The sequence below is a fragment of the Mytilus californianus genome, unplaced genomic scaffold (genome assembly GCF_021869535.1).
Source record: "Mytilus californianus isolate M0D057914Y unplaced genomic scaffold, xbMytCali1.0.p SCAF_3, whole genome shotgun sequence".
Taxonomy (NCBI): Eukaryota; Metazoa; Mollusca; class Bivalvia; order Mytilida; family Mytilidae; genus Mytilus; species Mytilus californianus.
The window spans coordinates 87,903,576-87,929,891 of NW_026262679.1; the positions used below are offsets into that span (position 1 = coordinate 87,903,576).

Consider the following 26,316-nt stretch of genomic DNA (forward strand, 5'->3'; position numbering starts at 1 on the left):
AACTCAATATTAAATAAAAGACACTGCTATTTTCAGTGTTTGGTACAGGTTGGCTGTCACTGTGCACAACAGTTCAACATAGAAGCCTATGGGGAAAAACCAGAGAACTCTTTTTGTCAGAAAACACTGTCAAACATCCAAACATACTATCCACAATGATCTGTGTCCACACTTGTAAATGTGCAAAATAAGAAAAATGTGTGTTGCCTTATGTACTTTTTCACATTTTTCTAGATAATGTACAGAAATGGTTGGCTTAAATATACTTGCATTATTTCTTTCATGACAAGCCTCAGACTTCTGGGGGTGAAGATCAATCTAATAATCTTCCTTGGAGCTGCTATCCTTGCTGCTTGGTTGCTTTCGCGGCAGTCCTCAGACTTGGTTGAAGATCTAAGTAAACATCTTCCATGGAGCTGCTATCTTTGATGCTTTATTTGGTTTTTCAATCTTCACTCTGCACATAGATGGAAATATAAATATGTAATTATCCAGATTGTCAATGTTAAGAGACTATTTGCTCTTATCATTAATTCAAGAATTAATGTGAAGCATGTTTTATGTCAAATCCTAAATTATTAAAATATAAACTTTTTTCAAAATATATATAAAGAAGAACTGTTACACCACTGTCCCAGGTTAGGGGGAGGGTTGAGCGCTCACAAACATGTTGAACCCCGCCACATTCTTTATTTTGTTGTCCCAAGTCAGGAGCCTGTAGTTCAGTGGTTGTCTTTGGTTCATGTTTGTCATATATGTTTTTTTGGAAATTGTTTTGTTATAAATTAGGCCGTTAGTTTCAATTGAATTGTTTCATATTTTTCATGTCAGGGCCTTTTAAAGACGACCATACGGTATGGGTTTTTCTTATTTTTGAAGGTAGTACGGTTGCCTATAATTGCCTACATCCACTTCATTTGAACTTTGGTGGATAGTTGTCTCATTGGCAATCATACCACATCTCCTTTTTTTTATAATAATGGCAGCCAATTACAATACATTCTTATTAAAATATATTTCATTAAAGTATAAATTTGAATAAGAAATTTTGGTACAATTTGTAGTGAAATTTCAAGCTGTTTTTCTAGGGAAAAACTGATTTTTATTCCCAAACAAATATTAACATAGTTTTAAAGTACAAATGAAATGACCAAATACCTACATGCTACATATCTGTCATCTACAATGAAACCATCCATCTTCATGGTCTATGACTAATATCTTCTGGCCTGCTACTGTAACAAAAAGAAACTGCTACAAAAACAAAAATCATAGATTAGTTTATACTTAAATGAAATATAGTTTTAATTTAAATAAAATATACTTACAAAAAGAAACTGCTACAAAAACAAAAATCATAGATTAGTTTATACTTAAATGAAATATAGTTTTAATTTAAATAAAATATACTTATCTCAATGTTGCTTATCCTGCTGTGCTTCAATGGAGTCTTTTTCAGGGTCTGTGATGTTAACATCTTCTTCGTAACATCTGAAACAAAAAAAAATTATTCATACACAGCTGCTGGTCATCTCAAATAAGTTATTAGTATATATTCAACAGTGAGCCAAAAAAAAAAAAAGTTCAAAAATATCAAACCAAATATATAACTTTTAATAAAGTTTACTTACTCAAAAAATGAAACTTTTTTCAAAATATATATAAAGAAGAACTGTTACACCACAGCCTCAGGTTAGGGGAGGATTGAGCGCTCACAAAAATGTTTAACCCCGCCACATTCTTAATTTTGTTGTTCGAAGTCAGGAGCCTGTAGTTTAGTGGTTGTCTTTGGTTCATGTCTGTCATATTTGTTTTTCCTAAATTGTTTTGTAATAAATTAGGCCGTTAGTTTTTCTCAATTGAATTGTTTCATATTTTTTATGTCGGGGCCTTTTAAAACCAACCATATTGTATGGGTTTTTCTCATTGTTGAAGGCCGTACAGTTGCCTATAATTGCTTACATCCACTTCATTTAAACTTTGGTGGATAGTTGTCTCATTGGCAATCATACCACATCTCCTTTTTTTTTTATATTAATGGCAGCCAATTACAATACATTCTTATTAAAATATATTTCATTAAAGTATAAATTTGAATAAGAAATTTTGGTACAATTTGTAGTGAAATTTCAAGCTGTTTTTCTAGGGAAAAACTGATTTTTATTCCCAAACAAATATTAACATAGTTTTAAAGTACAAATGAAATGACCAAATACCTACATGCTACATATCTGTCATCTACAATGAAACCATCCATCTTCATGGTCTATGACTAATATCTTCTGGCCTGCTACTGTAACAAAAACAAACAGCTACAAAAAAAAAATCATAGATTAGTTTATACTTAAATGAAATATAGTTTTAATGTAAATAAAATATACTTATCTCAATGTTGCTTATCCTGCTGTGCTTCAATGGAGTCTTTTTCAGGGTCTGTGATGTAAACATCTTCTTCGTAACATCTGAAACAAAAAAAATTATTCATAGACAGCTGCTGGTCATCTCAAATAAGTTATACATATATTCAACAGTGGGCCAAAAAAAAAAGTTCAAAAATATCAAACCAAGTATATAGCTTTTAATAAAGTTTACTTACTCAAAAAATGAAATTTTTCTCAAAATATATATAAAGAAGAACTGTTACACCACAGCCTTAGGTTAGGGGGAGGGTTGAACGCTCACAAACATGTTTAACCCCGCCACATTCTTTATTTGGTTGTCCCAAGTCAGGAGCCTGTAGTTTAGTGGTTGTCTTTGGTTCATGTCTGTCATATTTGTTTTTCGTAAATTGTTTTGTTATAAATTAGGCCGTTAATTTTCTCAATTGAATTGTTTCATATTTTTTGTGTCGGGGCCTTTTAAAACCAACCATATGGTATGGGTTTTTCTCATTGTAATCATACCATATCTTATGTATAATGGACTCTCATCCAAGTATAACTTGGAATATGAAGGATGAGAGTCATTCTAGTAATGGAGCCTGAGGCTCAAGAGGATGTAACTATAGCATTCATTTCCCGATGTACAACGAGGCATCTCATTTAAAAGAGGTCAAAATCCTTGACCTATGGGTATGACGTAGCTATACCTAGCTATAAATACTGCGGCTATTACCTGTGCCTATCATGATTCAAAGTTTGTTTGTGCAACCAAAACAATTGGGATGGGCAAACAGTACCCTCCAAACTGGGTGGGTAAATTGTTACATCCTCTTGAGCCTCAGGCTCCATTACTAGAATGACTCTCATCCTTCATATTCCAAGTTATACTTGGATGAGAGTCCATTCTACTAATTACGCTCCTCGGCTCTTCGAGGATGTAACTATAGCATATTCAAAGTGTTGGCACAAACAAGTAGTTCCCTGAACAACTAACAGAGAGCAAATCAGAATTTGCTGAAACAGTCCAGAATATACTGGAGACTCAGATAGTAGTCAATCTAACTAATCTTTCTGACTTAATAATGAATATAATCTAAATATTAGGTTAAAGTACCAAATTTGTGTATCAATACCAATAGGTATAACAAATAAATAGTTTCAAAAACATTCAATTTTGAAAATAAATATACAACAAAATATCTATTTCTCTCAATGTATTTTGTAGTCTGAATTTCACTATTTTCAAGAATAATAACTTATTCTAGACATTCAAGACAAATTCTCTTAACTATATAAAGAGCATAACACTCATACCACATCTTCCTTTATCTATATAACAAGTTTTGAATTTTCAAAAAACATTTGCCTGATACTTGCTTACAAACCATTAATTGTATATCTAAATATCTACTGACATATTATTCTGCAACTCTTTTCTTAAATATTTGAAAGTGTTTTAATTCTTTAGCCCTTCTTTTTGTACACTTCTAACATGACACTCTCTGTAGTTCAGAGGTGTATGAAAAAACAAGAATTTGAAGACAAATTCAGGAGACAGTAGTTTAAGTAACGATGTAAACACTGCCAGATACAGATTTTCATTAGCCTTCTGTGGTTTCAATATCATGTATATCTGATTTATCTAATATTAATCCATGGTAAAATATCCAGTATATTTACAAGCTTAAAACTGTCACTGCAAGTTCTACAAGTATTATCTCTTTGCATGACAGTTGCAAATTCAGTCTGTCTTTAATATTGTAAGAACAGAAAAATTGATTCAAAAGCTCAAGTAAGCAACGAAAGCTTCAAATAGTGTTAATATTCATAACTTTAACATAACTTAGCAATCAAAAACTCCTCTCTGAGTCATATTAAAAAATCATAAATAGGTGATTATTGTCACACTAAGATCACCTGTTAATTAAAGGTTGACTTATTTAAAACTACATGTGGATGTCAAAGATGATCAGCCTCTACTGTAGATCTTATTCAGGACACTTAATAAAGTGACTATATTTACAAATTTCTTCTTATTATTATCTGGAATTTACCAACTACAATATAGTATTTGATGTCTGGTTCAGTAAATTTACATTCCATGTTTGTTTATGACAATGAGTATGTAGTATATATATATCAAACAGTGTTGATAATACTGGGTAAATTGAATCTTAAAGTCCAACACTTCATACAGACTAGGTCTAGTAGACATATACATACTGCATCTAATGTAACATTCTGAAGTAAATCATCTCAAAAGTATCATCGTTATGATAGTTCATTAAGTATAAACAAATTATACAAAAAACAGCGTAGCTATTTAATATCTTATGTTATAAGAATTAATATAAATCAATATATCCAGAATTAAAACTTGATCCAGCATGTTTTAAAATCCTAAGATTTAAGTAATACTGTTCTGTGAACACTCATCTGATAATCTGATAATTTTCTTAAAAAAGAACTGGAGAAGGGTTACAAAGTTTATACATTTACTTCATTGTAAACTGTCACATTTGAAAATGACCTTCACCCATCCTGATATCCATACACATGTTGGATATTGAAGGAATATAACTATTACTGTATTTTAACCTATATCAGTCAAGACTTGAACTGCTCCTGTACAATATTCTTATGATACATCTTACATGTACTATTTTTCTATATATATACATCTAATGTTATATATGGCTATGTTATATTTAGAGCAATATAACTACATGTAATTAAGAAGAGTAATTTCTAATTGAACTGAAAAGAAAATCCAGTGTACATGTACAGATTTAGGTGGTAAGCAAAATATAAGTTTGCAATTTGTTTTGCAAATTCTAATGCTTTATAGAATACTTTTCAAAGTTGCATTTCTCGATTGAGCATAAAAATATCTATATATATATTTCATACTATGAATATGTCAATTCTTATTAACTGATGATACAAAAGCATCAATATAGCAATTCTATTTCAAGTTCATGGAGTCTAGAAAGATCACCATTTTCTATTTTAATTTCCATCATGGATTTCAATAATACAGATGCATAGATGCAATATAATCATTTGATTATCATTATAGAAACTTTATAAATTCTACATAAATTCATGTAATACTACTTTCTTCAGTATTTGCTATCTGACATGAAAAATGTGTAGGGGATTAGTCCCCTAAACACCTGTATACAATTGTTTACAGAGATATGACTTAGCCTATAACTAGGCAACACTTAGTCACATAAAGATTAGTGATGCACATATCCAATGTACATTATAATATTCCTTTTTTAAAAGGAAAATAAGTCAGATATTTCATGTCCAACATCAAAGCATAATTTGCATGTTGAGAGAAAAATCTTCCTGTTTTCATTTGTATAGTTCTTTAACATTCATTGCTGCTACCATTTGCAAATGAATATATTATAGCTTACCATATATCTAGTATCATTACTGAGATTGTAAAGCACAATTTGTCTTATCAAAATAAGCACATTTATACAATATTTTCTGCAAGTCAAAATAGGGACTTTTGAAAAGAATCTCCCTTTCTTGGCAGAATATAAATAATTTTTATAGTTGTATCTCAAACTATATTTTACAGTAAAAAGTTGTTTACTATTACTGATACCTTGTAGTCAGCAAGATCAGGATCTACAAATGTGTTCTGATTAATGAGAACAATAACTTTGAACTATTTCTTCAGAAAAGAGTAACTGTTTATCTATTCTACATGTTCTAAGGCTTTGTTTGTTATATTCATAATTAATGTTATAACAATGCCAAGATATAAGACTAAAAACTCTATTGTCTTATTTCAACTATATAAAGACATGGTAATAAATGTACATGAATGTATCATTTTACAAGTGTCAAATAATTGTATTCATAATCTGAAATCTACATTGATAAATTTCAAGGCAAAGATAAAACCATCCAATGGAAATTATTTTTATTTCCCTCCACACTATGCATATATATGAAGTTTTTAACGACCTTGACTGACTATACAGCCCTTGCATGGTTGGTAACACTATGCATGTTATGTCAACATCATAAAAAGTATCCATGAAAAAAGGAATTTACATCTGACTAATGCATGTCAGTCATATAAATTTTTCAGAAGGTCCTTTGATCTTTCTTTTTTAATATTTGATATCAACTAGTATTTTTTGATATGTTGGCAACATATACTTCTTACAATTTACAACATTATTATCATATTGTACTTTTTCTTTTTCAAAGGCAAAGAACTAAAGTTAACAATGGGCAATGCTCCTCTGCTTTATTTTTTGCCAAGATAAAGATATAAAATCTTGCAGGATATTGTTTGTTTTATCTTAAACATAGTAAAGACATGAGATTAACTTCATGTACAGAATTATGCAACAAAAGTTTGCATTTTAAAACTGCATTGTTGCAGATGTCTTCAAACAATAATAACTGTTTTACTATTATTTTCTACAGTATATTTCTACTTAATCAATTGTTTTTTAGTGGCATGTTAAATGCTCTACAAGGAACTTGCTAATGTTCCCCCTTCGACCTATTTCTGGTCAAGTTTGCCGTGATATTCCACTGGCCTCTCAATATTCAGATATTAAATATCAATCACATAATATTATTTCTGTAAATGTTTCAACTGTAACACAGTTTACTTCTCACCCAGAGCTTATTTTGAAGCCTTAAATGGCTTTGTATATTACAGATACACATATTCTTGATAGTTTCAACAATATTGTAAGTTCATTCGAAACTGTTGTCACATTTATGACACACCAAGGACTTATACAAGTCTCTAGGCTCATTAATTGCTTTAGACAAATAAGCTTTAAAAAATTAGCTATTTGATCATTATTTGATATAACATATCTTTAGCAAAGGTTTTCAGATACCTTAGATTGGAAGTGGCACACAATGCCTTCCGTATTATCACTAACTTTGTCTATTTATAGTAACACACATACAGGTGTATATCGACAAGTAGTCTAGCATATTCCAATGCACTACATTACAGTTTCTTATATTGGAATAAGAAATGTATTTTAATCACAACATTTTGTGATAATAAAATCTCAAATATATTTACTATATTTTCTATAAATTGTACGTCACTACGTGGGTACATTATAGCAAGAATATACGAGTACACCTTCGTACATTTTGCACTTACCTTGAAAATCAAGAAAGATATTCTACTCATATACTTCCGTATAGAGATTCATTCGTGTTAAATAACTACGATAATGTATCAATTTATTTAGACGAAAAAATGTCAAAATTATTAAAAAGAGAACACGTTCGGTCCACCATTGATTACGTGATAAGCACCTGTGTGTTACACACCACAGTACACGTGTATTTTTAGAACAAGGTTTAGAAAATAGAACAACGATAAAATACGTTGTATTAATGAACTTCAATATAAAGTTCTCATGATAACTAATGCTAATAAAACATTTTTTACTGGAACAACGTTCTCAGTTTTACAAAATCTTAAAATTCTGGACGTCGTCTCAGATTAAAACGAGTTAGACACCTTGCTGCTCGAAAAATAATATGATTGGCACAGGTAATAGCCGCAGTATTTATAGCTAGGTATAGCTACGTCATACCCATAGGTCAAGGATTTTGACCTCTTTTAAATGAGATGCCTCGTTGTACATCGGGAAATGAATGCTATAGTTACATCCTCGAAGAGCCGAGGAGCGTAATTAGTAGAATAATGGCAGCCAATTACAATACATTATTATTAAAATATATTTCATTAAAGTATAAATTTGAATAAGAAATTTTGGTACAATTTGAAGTGAAATTTCAAGCTGTTTTTCTATGGAAAAACTGATTTTTATTACCAAACAAATATTAACATAGTTTTAAAGTACAAATGAAATGACCAAATACCTACATGCTACATATCTGTCATCTACAATGAAACCATCCATCTTCATGGTCTATGACTAATATCTTCTGGCCTGCTACTGTAACAAAAAGAAACTGCTACAAAAACAAAAATCATAGATTAGTTTATACTTAAATGAAATATAGTTTTAATGTAAATAAAATATACTTATCTCAATGTTGCTTATCCTGCTGTGCTTCAATGGAGTCTTTTTCAGGGTCTGTGATGTAAACATCTTCTTCGTAACATCTGAAACAAAAAAAATTATTCATAGACAGCTGCTGGTCATCTCAAATAAGTTATACATATATTCAACAGTGAGCCAAAAAAAACGTTCAAAAATATCAAACCAAATATATAACTTTTAATAAAGTTTACTTACTCAAAAAATGAAATTTTTCTCAAAATATATATAATGAAGAACTGTTACACCACAGCATCAGGTTAGGGGGAGGGTTGAGCGCTCACAAACATGTTTAATCCGCCACATTCTTTATTTTGTTGTCCCAAGTCAGGAGCCTGTAGTTTAGTGGTTGTCTTTGGTTCATGTCTGTCATATTTGTTCTTCGTAAATTGTTTTGTTATAAATTAGGCCGTTAGTTTTTCTCAATTGAATTGTTTCATATTTTTTATGTCGGGGCCTTTTAAAACCCACCATATGGTATAGGTTTTTCTCATTGTTGAAGGCCGTACGGTTGCCTATAATTTCTTACATCCACTTCATTTGAACTTTGGTGGATAGTTGTCTCATTAGCAATCATACCACATCTCCTCCTTTTTTTATATTAATGGCAGCCAATTACAATACATTCTTATTAAAATATATTTCATTAAAGTATAAATTTGAATAAGAAATTTTGGTACAATTTGTAGTGAAATTTCAAGCTGTTTTTCTAGGGAAAAACTGATTTTTATTACCAAACAAATATTAACATAGTTTTAAAGTACAAAGAAATGACCAAATACCTACATGCTACATATCTGTCATCTACAATGAAACCATCCATCTTCATGGTCTATGACTAATATCTTCTGGCCTGCTACTGTAACAAAAAGAAACTGCTACAAAAACAAAAATCATAGATTAGTTTATACTTAAATGAAATATAGTTTTAATGTAAATAAAATATACTTATCTCAATGTTGCTTATCCTGCTGTGCTTCAATGGAGTCTTTTTCAGGGTCTGTGATGTAAACATCTTCTTCGTAACATCTGAAACAAAAAAAATTATTCATAGACAGCTGCTGGTCATCTCAAATAAGTTATACATATATTCAACAGTGGGCCAAAAAAAAAAGTTCAAAAATATCAAACCAAGTATACAACTTTTAATAAAGTTTACTTACTCAAAAAATGAAATTTTTCTCAAAATATATATAAAGAAGAACTGTTACACCACAGCCTCAGGTTAGGGGGAGGGTTGAGCGCTCACAAACATGTTTAGCCCCGCCACATTCTTTATTTGGTTGTCCCAAGTCAGGAGCCTGTAGTTTAGTGGTTGTCTTTGGTTCATGTCTGTCATATTTGTTTTTAGTCAATTGTTTAGTTATAAATTAGGCCATTAGTTTTTCTCAATTGAATTGTTTCATATTTTTTATGTCGGGGCCTTTTAAAACCAACCATATGGTATGGGTTTTTCTCATTGTTGAAGGCCGTACAGTTGCCTATAATTGCTTACATCCACTTCATTTAAACTTTGGTGGATAGTTGTCTCATTGGCAATCATACCACATCTCCTTTTTTTTTTATATTAATGGCAGCCAATTACAATACATTCTTATTAAAATATATTTCATTAAAGTATAAATTTGAATAAGAAATTTTGGTACAATTTGTAGTGAAATTTCAAGCTGTTTTTCTAGGGAAAAACTGATTTTTATTACCAAACAAATATTAACATAGTTTTAAAGTACAAATAAAATGACCAAATACCTACATGCTACATATCTGTCATCTACCATGAAACCATCCATCTTCATGGTCTATGACTAATATCTTCTGGCCTGCTACTATAACAAAAAGAAACTGCTACAAAACAAAAATCATAGATAAGTTTATACTTAAATGAAATATAGTTTTAATTTAAATAAAATATACTTATCTCAATGTTGCTTATCCTGCTGTGCTTCAATGGAGTCTTTTTCTGGGTCTGTGATGTAAACATCTTCTTCGTAACATCTGAAACAAAAAAAATTATTCATAGACAGCTGCTGGTCATCTCAAATAAGTTATACATATATTCAACAGTGAGCCAAAAAAAACGTTCAAAAATATCAAACCAAATATATAACTTTTAATAAAGTTTACTTACTCAAAAAATGAAATTTTTCTCAAAATATATATAATGAAGAACTGTTACACCACAGCCTCAGGTTAGGGGGAGGGTTGAGCGCTCACAAACATGTTTAATCCGCCACATTCTTTATTTTGTTGTCCCAAGTCAGGAGCCTGTAGTTTAGTGGTTGTCTTTGGTTCATGTCTGTCATATTTGTTTTTCGTAAATTGTTTTGTTATAAATTAGGCCGTTAGTTTTTCTCAATTGAATTGTTTCACATTTTTTATGTCGGGGCCTTTTAAAACCCACCATATGGTATAGGTTTTTCTCATTGTTGAAGGCCGTACGGTTGCCTATAATTGCTTACATCCACTTCATTTGAACTTTGGTGGATAGTTGTCTCATTAGCAATCATACCACATCTCCTCCTTTTTTTATATTAATGGCAGCCAATTACAATACATTCTTATTAAAATATATTTCATTAAAGTATAAATTTGAATAAGAAATTTTGGTACAATTTGTAGTGAAATTTCAAGCTGTTTTTCTAGGGAAAAACTGATTTTTATTACCAAACAAATATTAACATAGTTTTAAAGTACAAATGAAATGACCAAATACCTACATGCTACATATCTGTCATCTACAATGAAACCATCCATCTTCATGGTCTATGACTAATATCTTCTGGCCTGCTACTGTAACAAAAAGAAACTGCTACAAAAACAAAAATCATAGATTAGTTTATACTTAAATGAAATATAGTTTTAATGTAAATAAAATATACTTATCTCAATGTTGCTTATCCTGCTGTGCTTCAATGGAGTCTTTTTCAGGGTCTGTGATGTAAACATCTTCTTCGTAACATCTGAAACAAAAAAAATTATTCATAGACAGCTGCTGGTCATCTCAAATAAGTTATACATATATTCAACAGTGGGCTAAAAAAAAAAGTTCAAAAATATCAAACCAAGTATACAACTTTTAATAAAGTTTACTTGCTCAAAAAATGAAATTTTTCTCAAAATATATATAAAGAAGAACTGTTACACCACAGCCTCAGGTTAGGGGAGGGTTGAGCGCTCACAAACATGTTTAGCCCCGCCACATTCTTTATTTGGTTGTCCCAAGTCAGGAGCCTGTAGTTTAGTGGTTGTCTTTGGTTCATATCTGTCATATTTGTTTTTAGTCAATTGTTTAGTTATAAATTAGGCCGTTAGTTTTTCTCAATTGAATTGTTTCATATTTTTTATGTCGGGGCCTTTTAAAACCAACCATATGGTATGGGTTTTTCTCATTGTTGAAGGCCGTACAGTTGCCTATAATTGCTTACATCCACTTCATTTAAACTTTGGTGGATAGTTGTCTCATTGGCAATCATACCACATCTCCTTTTTTTTTTATATTAATGGCAGCCAATTACAATACATTCTTATTAAAATATATTTCATTAAAGTATAAATTTGAATAAGAAATTTTGGTACAATTTGTAGTGAAATTTCAAGCTGTTTTTCTAGGGAAAAACTGATTTTTATTACCAAACAAATATTAACATAGTTTTAAAGTACAAATAAAATGACCAAATACCTACATGCTACATATCTGTCATCTACAATGAAACCATCAATCTTCATGGTCTATGACTAATATCTTCTGGCCTGCTACTGTAACAAAAAGAAACTGCTACAAAACAAAAATCATAGATAAGTTTATACTTAAATGAAATATAGTTTTAATTTAAATAAAATATACTTATCTCAATGTTGCTTATCCTGCTGTGCTTCAATGGAGTCTTTTTCAGGGTCTGTGATGTAAACATCTTCTTCGTAACATCTGAAACAAAAAAAATTATTCATAGACAGCTGCTGGTCATCTCAAATAAGTTATACATATATTCAACAGTGAGCCAAAAAAAACGTTCAAAAATATCAAACCAAATATATAACTTTTAATAAAGTTTACTTACTCAAAAAATGAAATTTTTCTCAAAATATATATAATGAAGAACTGTTACACCACAGCCTCAGGTTAGGGGGAGGGTTGAGCGCTCACAAACATGTTTAATCCGCCACATTCTTTATTTTGTTGTCCCAAGTCAGGAGCCTGTAGTTTAGTGGTTGTCTTTGGTTCATGTCTGTCATATTTGTTTTTCGTAAATTGTTTTGTTATAAATTAGGCCGTTAGTTTTTCTCAATTGAATTGTTTCATATTTTTTATGTCGGGGCCTTTTAAAACCCACCATATGGTATAGGTTTTTCTCATTGTTGAAGGCCGTACGGTTGCCTATAATTGCTTACATCCACTTCATTTGAACTTTGGTGGATAGTTGTCTCATTAGCAATCATACCACATCTCCTCCTTTTTTTTATATTAATGGCAGCCAATTACAATACATTCTTATTAAAATATATTTCATTAAAGTATAAATTTGAATAAGAAATTTTGGTACAATTTGTAGTGAAATTTCAAGCTGTTTTTCTAGGGAAAAACTGATTTTTATTACCAAACAAATATTAACATAGTTTTAAAGTACAAATGAAATGACCAAATACCTACATGCTACATATCTGTCATCTACAATGAAACCATCCATCTTCATGGTCTATGACTAATATCTTCTGGCCTGCTACTGTAACAAAAAGAAACTGCTACAAAAACAAAAATCATAGATTAGTTTATACTTAAATGAAATATAGTTTTAATGTAAATAAAATATACTTATCTCAATGTTGCTTATCCTGCTGTGCTTCAATGGAGTCTTTTTCAGGGTCTGTGATGTAAACATCTTCTTCGTAACATCTGAAACAAAAAAAATTATTCATAGACAGCTGCTGGTCATCTCAAATAAGTTATACATATATTCAACAGTGGGCCAAAAAAAAAAGTTCAAAAATATCAAACCAAGTATACAACTTTTAATAAAGTTTACTTGCTCAAAAAATGAAATTTTTCTCAAAATATATATAAAGAAGAACTGTTACACCACAGCCTCAGGTTAGGGGAGGGTTGAGCGCTCACAAACATGTTTAGCCCCGCCACATTCTTTATTTGGTTGTCCCAAGTCAGGAGCCTGTAGTTTAGTGGTTGTCTTTGGTTCATATCTGTCATATTTGTTTTTAGTCAATTGTTTAGTTATAAATTAGGCCGTTAGTTTTTCTCAATTGAATTGTTTCATATTTTTTATGTCGGGGCCTTTTAAAACCAACCATATGGTATGGGTTTTTCTCATTGTTGAAGGCCGTACAGTTGCCTATAATTGCTTACATCCACTTCATTTAAACTTTGGTGGATAGTTGTCTCATTGACAATCATACCACATCTCCTTTTTTTTTTTTATTAATGGCAGCCAATTACAATACATTCTTATTAAAATATATTTCATTAAAGTATAAATTTGAATAAGAAATTTTGGTACAATTTGTAGTGAAATTTCAAGCTGTTTTTCTAGGGAAAAACTGATTTTTATTACCAAACAAATATTAACATAGTTTTAAAGTACAAATGAAATGACCAAATACCTACATGCTACATATCTGTCATCTACAATGAAACCATCCATCTTCATGGTCTATGACTAATATCTTCTGGCCTGCTACTGTAACAAAAAGAAACTGCTACAAAAACAAAAATCATAGATAAGTTTATACTTAAATGAAATATAGTTTTAATTTAAATAAAATATACTTATCTCAATGTTGCTTATCCTGCTGTGCTTCAATGGAGTCTTTTTCAGGGTCTGTGATGTAAACATCTTCTTCGTAACATCTGAAACAAAAAAAATTATTCATAGACAGCTGCTGGTCATCTCAAATAAGTTATACATATATTCAACAGTGAGCCAAAAAAAACGTTCAAAAATATCAAACCAAATATATAACTTTTAATAAAGTTTACTTACTCAAAAAATGAAATTTTTCTCAAAATATATATAATGAAGAACTGTTACACCACAGCCTCAGGTTAGGGGGAGGGTTGAGCGCTCACAAACATGTTTAATCCGCCACATTCTTTATTTTGTTGTCCCAAGTCAGGAGCCTGTAGTTTAGTGGTTGTCTTTGGTTCATGTCTGTCATATTTGTTTTTCCTAAATTGTTTTGTTATAAATTAGGCCGTTAGTTTTTCTCAATTGAATTGTTTCATATTTTTTATGTCGGGGCCTTTTAAAACCCACCATATGGTATAGGTTTTTCTCATTGTTGAAGGCCGTACGGTTGCCTATAATTGCTTACATCCACTTCATTTGAACTTTGGTGGATAGTTGTCTCATTAGCAATCATACCACATCTCCTCCTTTTTTTATATTAATGGCAGCCAATTACAATACATTCTTATTAAAATATATTTCATTAAAGTATAAATTTGAATAAGAAATTTTGGTACAATTTGTAGTGAAATTTCAAGCTGTTTTTCTAGGGAAAAACTGATTTTTATTCCCAAACAAATATTAACATAGTTTTAAAGTACAAATGAAATGACCAAATACCTACATGCTACATATCTGTCATCTACAATGAAACCATCCATCTTCATGGTCTATGACTAATATCTTCTGGCCTGCTACTGTAACAAAAACAAACAGCTACAAAAAAAAAATCATAGATTAGTTTATACTTAAATGAAATATAGTTTTAATGTAAATAAAATATACTTATCTCAATGTTGCTTATCCTGCTGTGCTTCAATGGAGTCTTTTTCAGGGTCTGTGATGTAAACATCTTCTTCGTAACATCTGAAACAAAAAAAATTATTCATAGACAGCTGCTGGTCATCTCAAATAAGTTATACATATATTCAACAGTGAGCCAAAAAAAACGTTCAAAAATATCAAACCAAATATATAACTTTTAATAAAGTTTACTTACTCAAAAAATGAAATTTTTCTCAAAATATATATAATGAAGAACTGTTACACCACAGCCTCAGGTTAGGGGGAGGGTTGAGCGCTCACAAACATGTTTAATCCGCCACATTCTTTATTTTGTTGTCCCAAGTCAGGAGCCTGTACTTTAGTGGTTGTCTTTGGTTCATGTCTGTCATATTTGTTTTTCGTAAATTGTTTTGTTATAAATTAGGCCGTTAGTTTTTCTCAATTGAATTGTTTCATATTTTTTATGTCGGGGCCTTTTAAAACCCACCATATGGTATAGGTTTTTCTCATTGTTGAAGGCCGTACGGTTGCCTATAATTGCTTACATCCACTTCATTTGAACTTTGGTGGATAGTTGTCTCATTAGCAATCATACCACATCTCCTCCTTTTTTTATATTAATGGCAGCCAATTACAATACATTCTTATTAAAATATATTTCATTAAAGTATAAATTTGAATAAGAAATTTTGGTACAATTTGTAGTGAAATTTCAAGCTGTTTTTCTAGGGAAAAACTGATTTTTATTACCAAACAAATATTAACATAGTTTTAAAGTACAAATGAAATGACCAAATACCTACATGCTACATATCTGTCATCTACAATGAAACCATCCATCTTCATGGTCTATGACTAATATCTTCTGGCCTGCTACTGTAACAAAAAGAAACTGCTACAAAAACAAAAATCATAGATTAGTTTATACTTAAATGAAATATAGTTTTAATGTAAATAAAATATACTTATCTCAATGTTGCTTATCCTGCTGTGCTTCAATGGAGTCTTTTTCAGGGTCTGTGATGTAAACATCTTCTTCATAACATCTGAAACAAAAAAAATTATTCATAGACAGCTGCTGGTCATCTCAAATAAGTTATACATATATTCAACAGTGAGCCAAAAAAAACGTTCAAAAATATCAAACCAAATATATAACTTTTAATAAAGTTTACTTACTCAAAAAATGAAATTTTTCTCAAAATATATATAATGAAGAACTGTTACACCACAGCCCCAGGTTAGGGGGAGGGTTGAGCTCTCACAAACATGTTTAACCCCGCCACATTTTTTATTTTGTTGTCCCAAGTCAGGAGCCTGTAGTTTAGTGGTTGTCTTTGGTTCATGTCTGTCATATTTGTTTTTTGTAAATTGTTTTGTTATAAATTAGGCCGTTAGTTTTTCTCAATTGAATTCATATTTTGTATGTCGGGGCCTTTTAAAACCAACCATATGGTATGGGTTTTTCTCATTGTAATCATACCACATCTCCTTTTTTTTATAATAATGGCAGCCAATTACAATACATTCTTATTAAAATATATTTTATTAAAGTATAAATTTGAATAAGAAATTTTGGTACAATTTGTAGTGAAATTTCAAGCTGTTTTTCTAGGGAAAAACTGATTTTTATTCCCAAACAAATATTAACATAGTTTTAAAGTACAAATGAAATGACCAAATACCTACATGCTACATATCTGTCATCTACAATGAAACAATCCATCTTCATGGTCTATGACTAATATCTTCTGGCCTGCTACTGTAACAAAAAGAAACTGCTACAAAAACAAAAATCATAGATTAGTTTATATTTAAATGAAATATAGTTTTAATTTAAATAAAATATACTTATCTCAATGTTGCTTATCCTGCTGTGCTTCAATGGAGTCTTTTTCAGGGTCTGTGATGTAAACATCTTCTTCGTAACATCTGAAACAAAAAAAATTATTCATAGACAGCTGCTGGTCATCTCAAATAAGTTATACATATATTCAACAGTGAGCCAAAAAAAAAAAAGTTCAAAAATATCAAACCAAATATATAACTTATAATAAAGTTTACTTACTCAAAAAATGAAATTTTTCTCAAAATATATATAATGAAGAACTGTTACACTACAGCCCCAGGTTAGGGGGAGGGTTGAGCGCTCACAAACATGTTTAACCCCGCCACATTCTTTATTTTGTTGTCCCAAGTCAGGAGCCTGTAGTTTAGTGGTTGTCTTTGGTTCATGTCTGTCATATTTGTTTTTTCGTAAATTGTTTTGTTATAAATTAGGCCGTTAGTTTTTCTCAATTGAATTGTTTCATGTCGGGGCCTTTTAAAACCCACCATATGGTATAGGTTTTTCTCATTGTTGAAGGCCGTACGGTTGCCTATAATTGCTTACATCCACTTCATTTGAACTTTGGTGGATAGTTCTCATTAGCAATCATACCACATCTTCTTTTTTTATATTAATGGCAGCCAATTACAATACATTCTTATTAAAATATATTTCATTAAAGTATAAATTTGAATAAGAAATTTTGGTACAATTTGTAATGAAATTTCAAGCTGTTTTTTTAGGGAAAAACTGATTTTTATTACCAAACAAATATTAACATAGTTTTAAAGTACAAATGAAATGACCAAATACCTACATGCTACATATCTGTCATCTACAATGAAACCATCCATCTTCATGGTCTATGACTAATATCTTCTGGCCTGCTACTGTAACAAAAACAAACTGCTACAAAAACAAAAATCATAGATTAGTTTATTTTTAAATGAAATATAGTTTTAATTTAAATGAATTATACATATCATTATGTTCCTTATCCTGGAGTGCTTCAGTGGGGCCTTTTTCAGGGTCTGTGAAAAAAAAAATTAGTCATAGACAGCTGCTGGTCAACTCAAAAAAGTTATACATATATTCCAACATTGAGCCAAAAAAAGTTCAAAAATATCAAACCAAATATAAACCTTTTAATAAAGTTTGCTTATTTTAAAAAATGAAACTTTTTCAAAATATATATAAAAGAAGAACTGTTACACCACTGTCCCAGGTTAGGGGAAGGGTTGAGCGATTTAAAAGTTTTATAATTTAAAGGATTTCTAACTTCTGGTAACACTGACAAGTGAAAAGATTTTTTTATTACAATAAAAATGTTCCCATCATAAATTTAGATAATATCAGCTCACATGAACTAAAAAGCACAAAAAAAACCTACACATCAACAACTCAAAGTGACTCATGTTGACCCTCTACCTTACTCACTTTTTCTTGACCCCCCCCCCCCCCCCCCCCCCCCCCCCCCCCCCCCCCCCGATTAAGAGATGGGAAGTAGATAAAGCACCCAGACTAAGATGGTTATGCCCAGGATACTGATGGTGTGAGTAAGGTAACATCTCACACTATCAGTCTAATGCCTACCATAAGTAGGATCCTAAACAATCTTCTAGTCAATGTTTGAGGACAGCAGACCCTAAACCTTCTGCTTCATCCAAGGACAAAAAAGCCAAAGTGGTGAAGGGGAAGATTAATTTATTGGTGTTTAATGCCACTTTCAGCAATATTGGCTATTTCATGGAAGTCAGTTTTTATTGGTGGAAGAAACATGAGTGCCAGTGGAGAGAGCCCCCGACCTTCAGTTGGAAAACTGACCATCCTAGTCAATTAAGATTGGAGTCGAAGGCATCTGCCACATGCAGGATTCGAACTCACAATCTTAGTGTTGACAGGCTAGTGATTACAGTAGTTGGACTACTTAGACCACTCAGCCACTGAGGCCCCATCTTGAGAAGTAAAGCACTGCAGATTATTATGTCCAGGATACTGATGGTGTAAGGACTGATACCATCTCACACTATCAGTCTAACACCTTCTATAAGAAGTATCCTGGTCATCCTCTAGTCAAGAAAACAGCTTACCCCAAATCTTCTGCTTCATCAAATGGCAAAAAAGCCCAAGTTGTGAAGGGGAAGAAGCTGATTAAGCAATTGTCCTGCCCTCCAAAAGTACTGTCTCTAAGAGGAAGTGAAGCCTTTTGAAGACTCCCTTTCCTCAAATTCCAGTAGGATATTCGGAAAGTAATATTTTTCCATCTAGTTCTCAGGGGAATTATGTTGATGAATCAAATTTATGATGGTAAGTTATCATTGTAATAAAAACTTAATCTTTAGTGCCAAAATCTGGTTTTGTAAAATAACTTACCATCATAAACCCCCCCCCCCCCCCCCCTTTTGCTAATGTTATGATTTTTTAAAAAGTGATGTATAAACGTAGAGGGTGGACTTGACCCACTTTTGTCTGTGTGTAGGGGAAGTTTTGTTAGGTACTGTATTTTAAGGTTCATGCAAGCTTGGTGTGAATATTTCATTTTTTATGGTAACATACTTATTGTAATAAAAACATCTTTTAAATACTAGTAGTCAAGTGTTATCTAAACCCTGACAACTATATGAAAAAAGATTACGGAAGTCACTCCAATAAATATTTAATTCTGATGTACAAAAATAAAATGCATGACCAAAATCAACTCATCTTATAAACAAAGATTTTTAACAAGAGTGCACACGCTGAAATGTCTCGTCTTCTTTGCTAATCATTGATATTATGTTGATAGTCCTAAATATAAAGCTTTATTACAACTGTCACATAAACTTAACATTAACCAAGTAAACTAAACATCGACCAATGAACCATGAAAATGAGGTCAAGGTCAGATGAACCATGCTAGGCAGGCATGTACAGCTAACAATTCTTCCATACAACAAATATAGTTGACCTATTGCTTATAGTTTAAGAAAAACAGACGAAAACACAAAAACTTAACACTGAGCAATGAACCTTGAAAATGAGGTCAAGGTCAAATAAAACCTGCGTGACTGACATATAGATCATAAAATATTTCCATACACCAAATATAGTTGAACTATTGCATATAGTATTAGAAAAAAAGACAAAAACTCAAAAACTTAACTTTGACCACTGAACCATGAAAATGAGGTCAAGGTAAGATGACACCTGCCAGCTAGACATGTACACCTTACAATCATTCCATACACCAAATATAGCTGACCTATTGCATGCAGTATTAGAAAAAAAGACCAAAACTCAAAAACTTAACTTTGACCACTGAACCATGAAAATGAGGTCAAGGTCAGATGACACCTGCCAGCTAGACATGTACACCTTACAATCATTCCATACACCAAATATAGTAGACCTATTGCATACAGTATAAGAAAAACAGACCAAAACACAAAAACTTAACTATAACCACTGAACCATGAAAATGAGGTCAAGGTCAGATGACACCTGCCAGTTGGACATGTACACCTTACAGTCCTTCCATACACCGAATATACTAGACCTATTGCTTATAGTATCTGAGATATGGACTTGACCACGAAAACTCAACCTTGTTCACTGATCCATGAAATGAGGTTGAGGTCAAGTGAAAACTGTCTGACGGGCATGAGGACCTTGCAAGGTACGCACATACCAAATATAGTTATCCTATTACTTATAATAAGAGAGAATTTAACATTACAAAAAATCTGAACTTTTTTTTCAAGTAGTCACTGAACCATGAAAATGAGGTCAAGGACATTGGACATGTGACTGACGGAAACTTCGTAACATGAGGCATCCATATACAAAGTATGAAGCATCCAGGTCTTCCATCTTCTAAAATATAAAGCTTTTAAGAAGTTAGCTAACGCCGCCGCCGGATCGCTATCCCTATGTCGAGCTTTCTGCGACAAAAGTCGCAGGCTCGACAAAAATGGATCAGTCAGTTTTAGCATTTGATCTTGTGATTGTTGAACAAAAGCTCATTCTTTAATTGTTCCTAATACCAACAGTCATAATTTTTATGACAAGATTATGAACATGGTTGATGATTTTGGTAAAAGTTCCTTGTGGTGATTATAATTTAGTATTGTGCAAACAATAATCCAATTGCCAGAGATATTTATGTCTTAGCAGGGATGATTCCAGGTGTTTTCAAATGGGGACTTTGACCATCAAATTGGGAATTTTCATCCCAATTGGCAATTTCTTATGCATAAAATCTTAGATGTGACAACATTATTTTCCTGTAAAAACATAATTATTTTTTTCTTATGGATAGGCAGACTTAATTTTTCCGATTTCATTTTGGAAATTTCATCCATTTTTTTTTTATTCCCCAGTGTGGTTCAGGTGAGGTGGAGGATGAAATACACTTTTTCTTTCATTGCACCAAATTTAACAAGGAAATTCATAATTGCGTAAAACTAATCTCTCATGTAGTCATGTAAAATGATTATATCTAGTTCTCCCGAGAACTTATTTTGGTTAATGACCAGTGTGACGACATATCAGTAATTTGCTACTTTTTTTAGGTTAAATTCATAATTTCATAACTACAGCTTGCTTGACTTGTTTAGACAAAGAGAGAATTACGATTCTCAAGCAGCATTCCTGATTCGTCTTCCAGCAAAGCAATCAATTGACCAAAGATTTCGCCTACCTTGGGTCGCAATGCCGCAAACCTCCCTACTGCCGAGAAATTATCATTTAAAATCATTTTATATTGTTTTATTATTATTATAGCATTATTATACATTGTATTCTTGTATTGTACTTTTTTTATATGTTGAATTATGAGTGTATCCTGGATGTCATTCCCTCTGAGCAAGGAGTTGTATAGTAACTTACTTTACAAATCCTTGACCTGAGGGACCTTAAATGGAATAAACACATAATATGACTTGAGAAACGGACCTAACATGAAAACTTAAATCCCAGGTTTTGGGTGGGGTTTTAGTTGCAAGTCATTAGTTTTTCTATGTATATTAGATTGTATTTTCATTGTTTTTTGTTTTCTGTCATGGTTTTGTGCATCTCTCCTCCACTTTATATGAGTTTTGATTGTCCCTTTGATATCTTCCTCCTCCTTTTTTTAACAAGCGGCTCATGAGAGCCTGATATTGCTCACCTGGCTATAATTTCAGTTTCAGGCATTTGAATTATTTGTAGATCTTACTTTGCTGAACAATTTTGTCATTTACACTTTCTCTCTTTCTATAAAAATATTAAAGATAATACATAACCCAAAACTGTAAAATTTCCTAAAAATTAACTATTTCTGGACAGTAACCCAACAATAAGTTGTCCTATTGGTCTGAAGATTACTTGACAGATAGATCTAAACCTGTTTAACACTTTCACCTATTTCAGTTTTGCTCTTACTGCTTTAGTTTTTGAGATAAAAGGCAAAAACTTCATTTGACCCCTATGTTCTATTTTTAGAAACTGCCACCATGTTTTTGAATGGATCAAATCCTTGAACAGTGTTCCCGCCTGCCCTAAATAGAAGGGCGGCCCGCCCTTGGTGCCCTTATCCCCGCCCTTCTGCCCTCCAAAGTAAAAGAATGCACCCCTCTGCCTTTTCAAAAAAATAAAATTTCCAAATTCATGCCTACCGTCGTTTCCGGTAAAATTGTTACCTGATTGTGTAACACTAATTAACTGACAATGGGATTAAGTTAAATACCTAATGCTTTGGCAGTTTTATCACCTTTGTTAACGATTGTTTACTGCTAATTAGTGGATTTAAGATAATTGAATAAATACTAGATATTTAATACAGAATGAAATGTCCACATGTTATCCATTTGTAATGTTTATGTACAGCATGTACATCTGAAAAGATTTATTTCAGTAGGCATAACATAAAAAATAAAATCTTAAACAATTTTAAAGGCATACAAAGTTTTGACTTAATTGGTAAAAAATGTTTTGTTTCATAACCAATCAGTATGAAATTTAAAGAAGAATCAAAGAAATTTGTACTTTGAACATAACAAGATTCACTTCCTGTTTTACTTCTTGTATTTTATAATCCTCCTGACATAGGAGCACTCAACAAATTTATTTTTAACAATGATGGAGAAAAAAGTAACTGTTTATACCTTCTGCAATATATTATTGCATCAATATAATATGATCATCTCCTGTCTCACCTGTTATATTTATAAAACTCCTTACTGAGGAGCACTTTGGTGTGCACTTATAAATACTTTTTTGTAACAATTCAAATGATAATAAATAACTCCCAATAACATATATACTATATGTTTGAACAAGTAATTTAAATGTAGATAATTTAATTACATTGAACATTCAATTTTGCATGTATAACTCCATCTTTCAAAACTACTTGTTTATTTTTATAGACTGGTATAAGTTATAAAACATTGAAATTTCTGATGATTATTTTCCTTACCAAATGTACAAGTTTGTTTAGATAAACATCAAAATGGTATGCTTTGCTTCATGGTATGATAATTTGATAAAAAAAAAATCTTACTGGAACCAACATTAAGAACACATTAATTTTTGAATATGGTTTGAATACAACTAATGTTCTCCAGCTGAGCCTAGCAATATTCAAGGTTACTTTATACACTGTCCAACAGTGCCCTTAAAATCTGGTTTATAACGCTAAAGTGCCCTTTCAGACAACTAGCACCCTTCTGCCCTGAGATTCAAGCTGGAACACTGTTGAATACAATCTATAAACTAGATACCCTAAGGAACATTCAATTAAAGTTTTTAAGTATTTGGCAAAGCAGTTTCAGAGAAGATTTTTGAAAAAGTAATTGGACTTTCACAAAAAATGTAAAAAAAAAAACCTTTTAAGGGCAATAACTCCTCAAGGGGTTAATTGACTATTTTGACCATTTTGACTCATTTGTAGATCTTACTTAGCTCAATAGCTGAACATTTTTTGCCATTTACACTTTCTCTCTATCTATTATAATATTAAAGAAAATAACCAAAAACAGTAAAATTTAATAAAAATAAACTATTTCCAACAGTAACCCAACAATGGGTTGTCGAACTCGTCTGAAAATTTCATAACAGATAGATCATGACCCATTTATCACTTTAACTCTCTTGTACTTTTGATCTAACTGCTGTAGTTATTGAGATATAAGCCAAAAACTGCTTTTGTCCCCTATGTTCTATTTTTAGCCATGGTGGCCATGTTTGATGATGGATCAAACCTTTAGATACAATTTATAAACTAGATACCCTAAGAAGCATTCAATTAAAGTTTGGAAGTATTTGGCCCAGTAGTTTCAGAGAAGAAAATTTTTGAAAAAATAATAGACTTTCACAAAAAAATGTAAAAAATAAATATGTCAAGGGCAATAACTCCTTAAGGAGTCATTTGACTATTATGATCATTTGACTTATTTGTAGATCTTACTTAGCTGAACATTTTTGCTATTTACACTTTCTATCTATTATAATATTAAAGAAAATAACCAAAAACAGTAAAATTTCATAAAAAAAACTATTTCGGACAGTAACCCAACAATGGGTGGTCCAATTGGTCAGAAAATGTCATAGCAGATAGATCTTGACTTATTCATCACTATAACTCCAATGTCACTTTTGCTCTAACTGCTATAGTTTTTGAGATAAAAGCCAAAGACTGCATTTGACCACTATGTTCTATTTCTAGCCATGGCGTCCATGTTTGTTAATGGATCAAAACTTTGTATAAAATTTATAAACCAGTTACCCGAAGGAACATTCAGTTAAAGTTTAGAAGTATTAGGCCCAGTAGTTTCAGAGGAGTAGATTTTTAAATGTTAGCAAACATGATGAACAAATTGTCCTTAAAGGGAAATACAATATTAGTCATTAAACTTTTTTGTAGATCTTACTTTCCTGAACATTTTTGCTGATTACAGTTTAGCTTTATCTTCAATAATATTCAAGATAATAACCAAAAACTGAAAAATTTCCTTAAAATTACCAATTTAGTGGAAGCAACCCAAAAATGTGTTGTTCGATTCTTCTGAAAATTTCAGGGCTGATAGATCTTGACCTATTGAACACTCGTCAGATTTGCTATAGAAATACTTTTGTTTTTGAGATATAAGCCAAAAACTGCATTTGACCCCTATGTTCTATTTTCAGCCAAGGCGGCCATGTTTGTTGATGGATCAAAACTTCGGATACAATTTATAAACTAGATACACTAAGGAACATTCATTTAAAGTTTGAAGGTATTTGGCCCAGTAGTTTCAGGAGAAGATTCTTGAAATAGTTTACGACAACAACGACGGACATCAAGTGATGGCATAAGCTCACATGGGGCCCCGAAGGGCCCCAGTGTGCTAAAAATTAAATCAACGATAAAAATCTATTACAAACTCTTTATCAGGATGGGAATACATCCACACCCCCCATAATGAGGGATATTTCTTAAATGAGTGTGTCCCTCAGGCAAGGGGTTATTTTGCTGTTGTAGAAAAGAAACTAGATGTGTCAGAACGACACGAATGGCCCCGGTGGCAAAAAAGCTTGAAGTGGTAGTTTTGGAGTTGAAATTTTCCAAGTCTTAAGCCTATAATTTCGGGAAAAATAAACAGAGCTGAACCAAAAGTAAACCCAATCTGTAACTCATCTTAAGATAGTAGACTAGCATACTAAAAATCAGCTAAATATGTGAAGATTTTTAGAAGAAAAGTCTGTTTAACTGTTATTTTCATGAAATTTTCAAAGTCCAAAGCCTGTTATTTTGAAAAAATCAGTGGAGCGCAACCAAACATAAACCCAATATGTAAGTCATCATAGTAGACACACATACTAAAAATCAGCTCAATAAGTGAAGGCGTTTACAAAAAAAGTCTGTATAACTGCTATTTTCAAATATAACTTGATCTGTAACTCATCATAGTAGACTCACATACAAAAAATCAGCTCAATATGTGAAGGCCTTTAGAAAAAAGTCTGTATAACTGTTCCTTGCAGAATGATGGAATGACAGAATGATGGAAAGAAGGATAAGGGTAACACTATATGGCCCTGCTGACATACTATATGGCTCCAACCTATGTTCATGGGGCCATAAAAAGAAAAACTTAGCCTTTTTAACTTAAAAGGGGGAAAATTCATTATACAACTTTTCTAAATGAGGGTCCTCATAATTTCAATAATAAAGAAGATTGAAGCCCATAAATATTTATAAGACCCTCATATGTTGATCAATGCAAATCCTAATGTGATTGATTAACATTATGCAAGTTAAGGATTAACCCGAATAATTCAGTCGTTAT

At 31.5% G+C, this 26,316-nt stretch overlaps 1 long non-coding RNA gene across 15 annotated transcripts; it reads right to left on the minus strand.

Moving 5' to 3' along the window:
* Positions 1–275: 275 nt before the first annotated feature.
* On the minus strand, positions 276–17,946 carry LOC127735321 (uncharacterized). Of its 15 annotated transcripts, XR_007998303.1 has the most exons (12): positions 17,847–17,946; positions 16,891–17,133; positions 16,005–16,247; positions 15,041–15,282; positions 14,076–14,318; positions 13,110–13,352; positions 12,145–12,386; positions 11,179–11,421; positions 9,248–9,490; positions 8,284–8,526; positions 2,221–2,462; positions 276–457 (listed from the first exon to the last, which is right to left on the minus strand). It is a non-coding gene; the product is annotated as an uncharacterized LOC127735321 (long non-coding RNA). The 15 variants fall into 15 exon arrangements; XR_007998309.1 differs by lacking the exon at positions 16,891–17,133; XR_007998306.1 differs by lacking the exon at positions 15,041–15,282.
* Between the last annotated feature and the right edge of the window lie 8,370 nt (positions 17,947–26,316).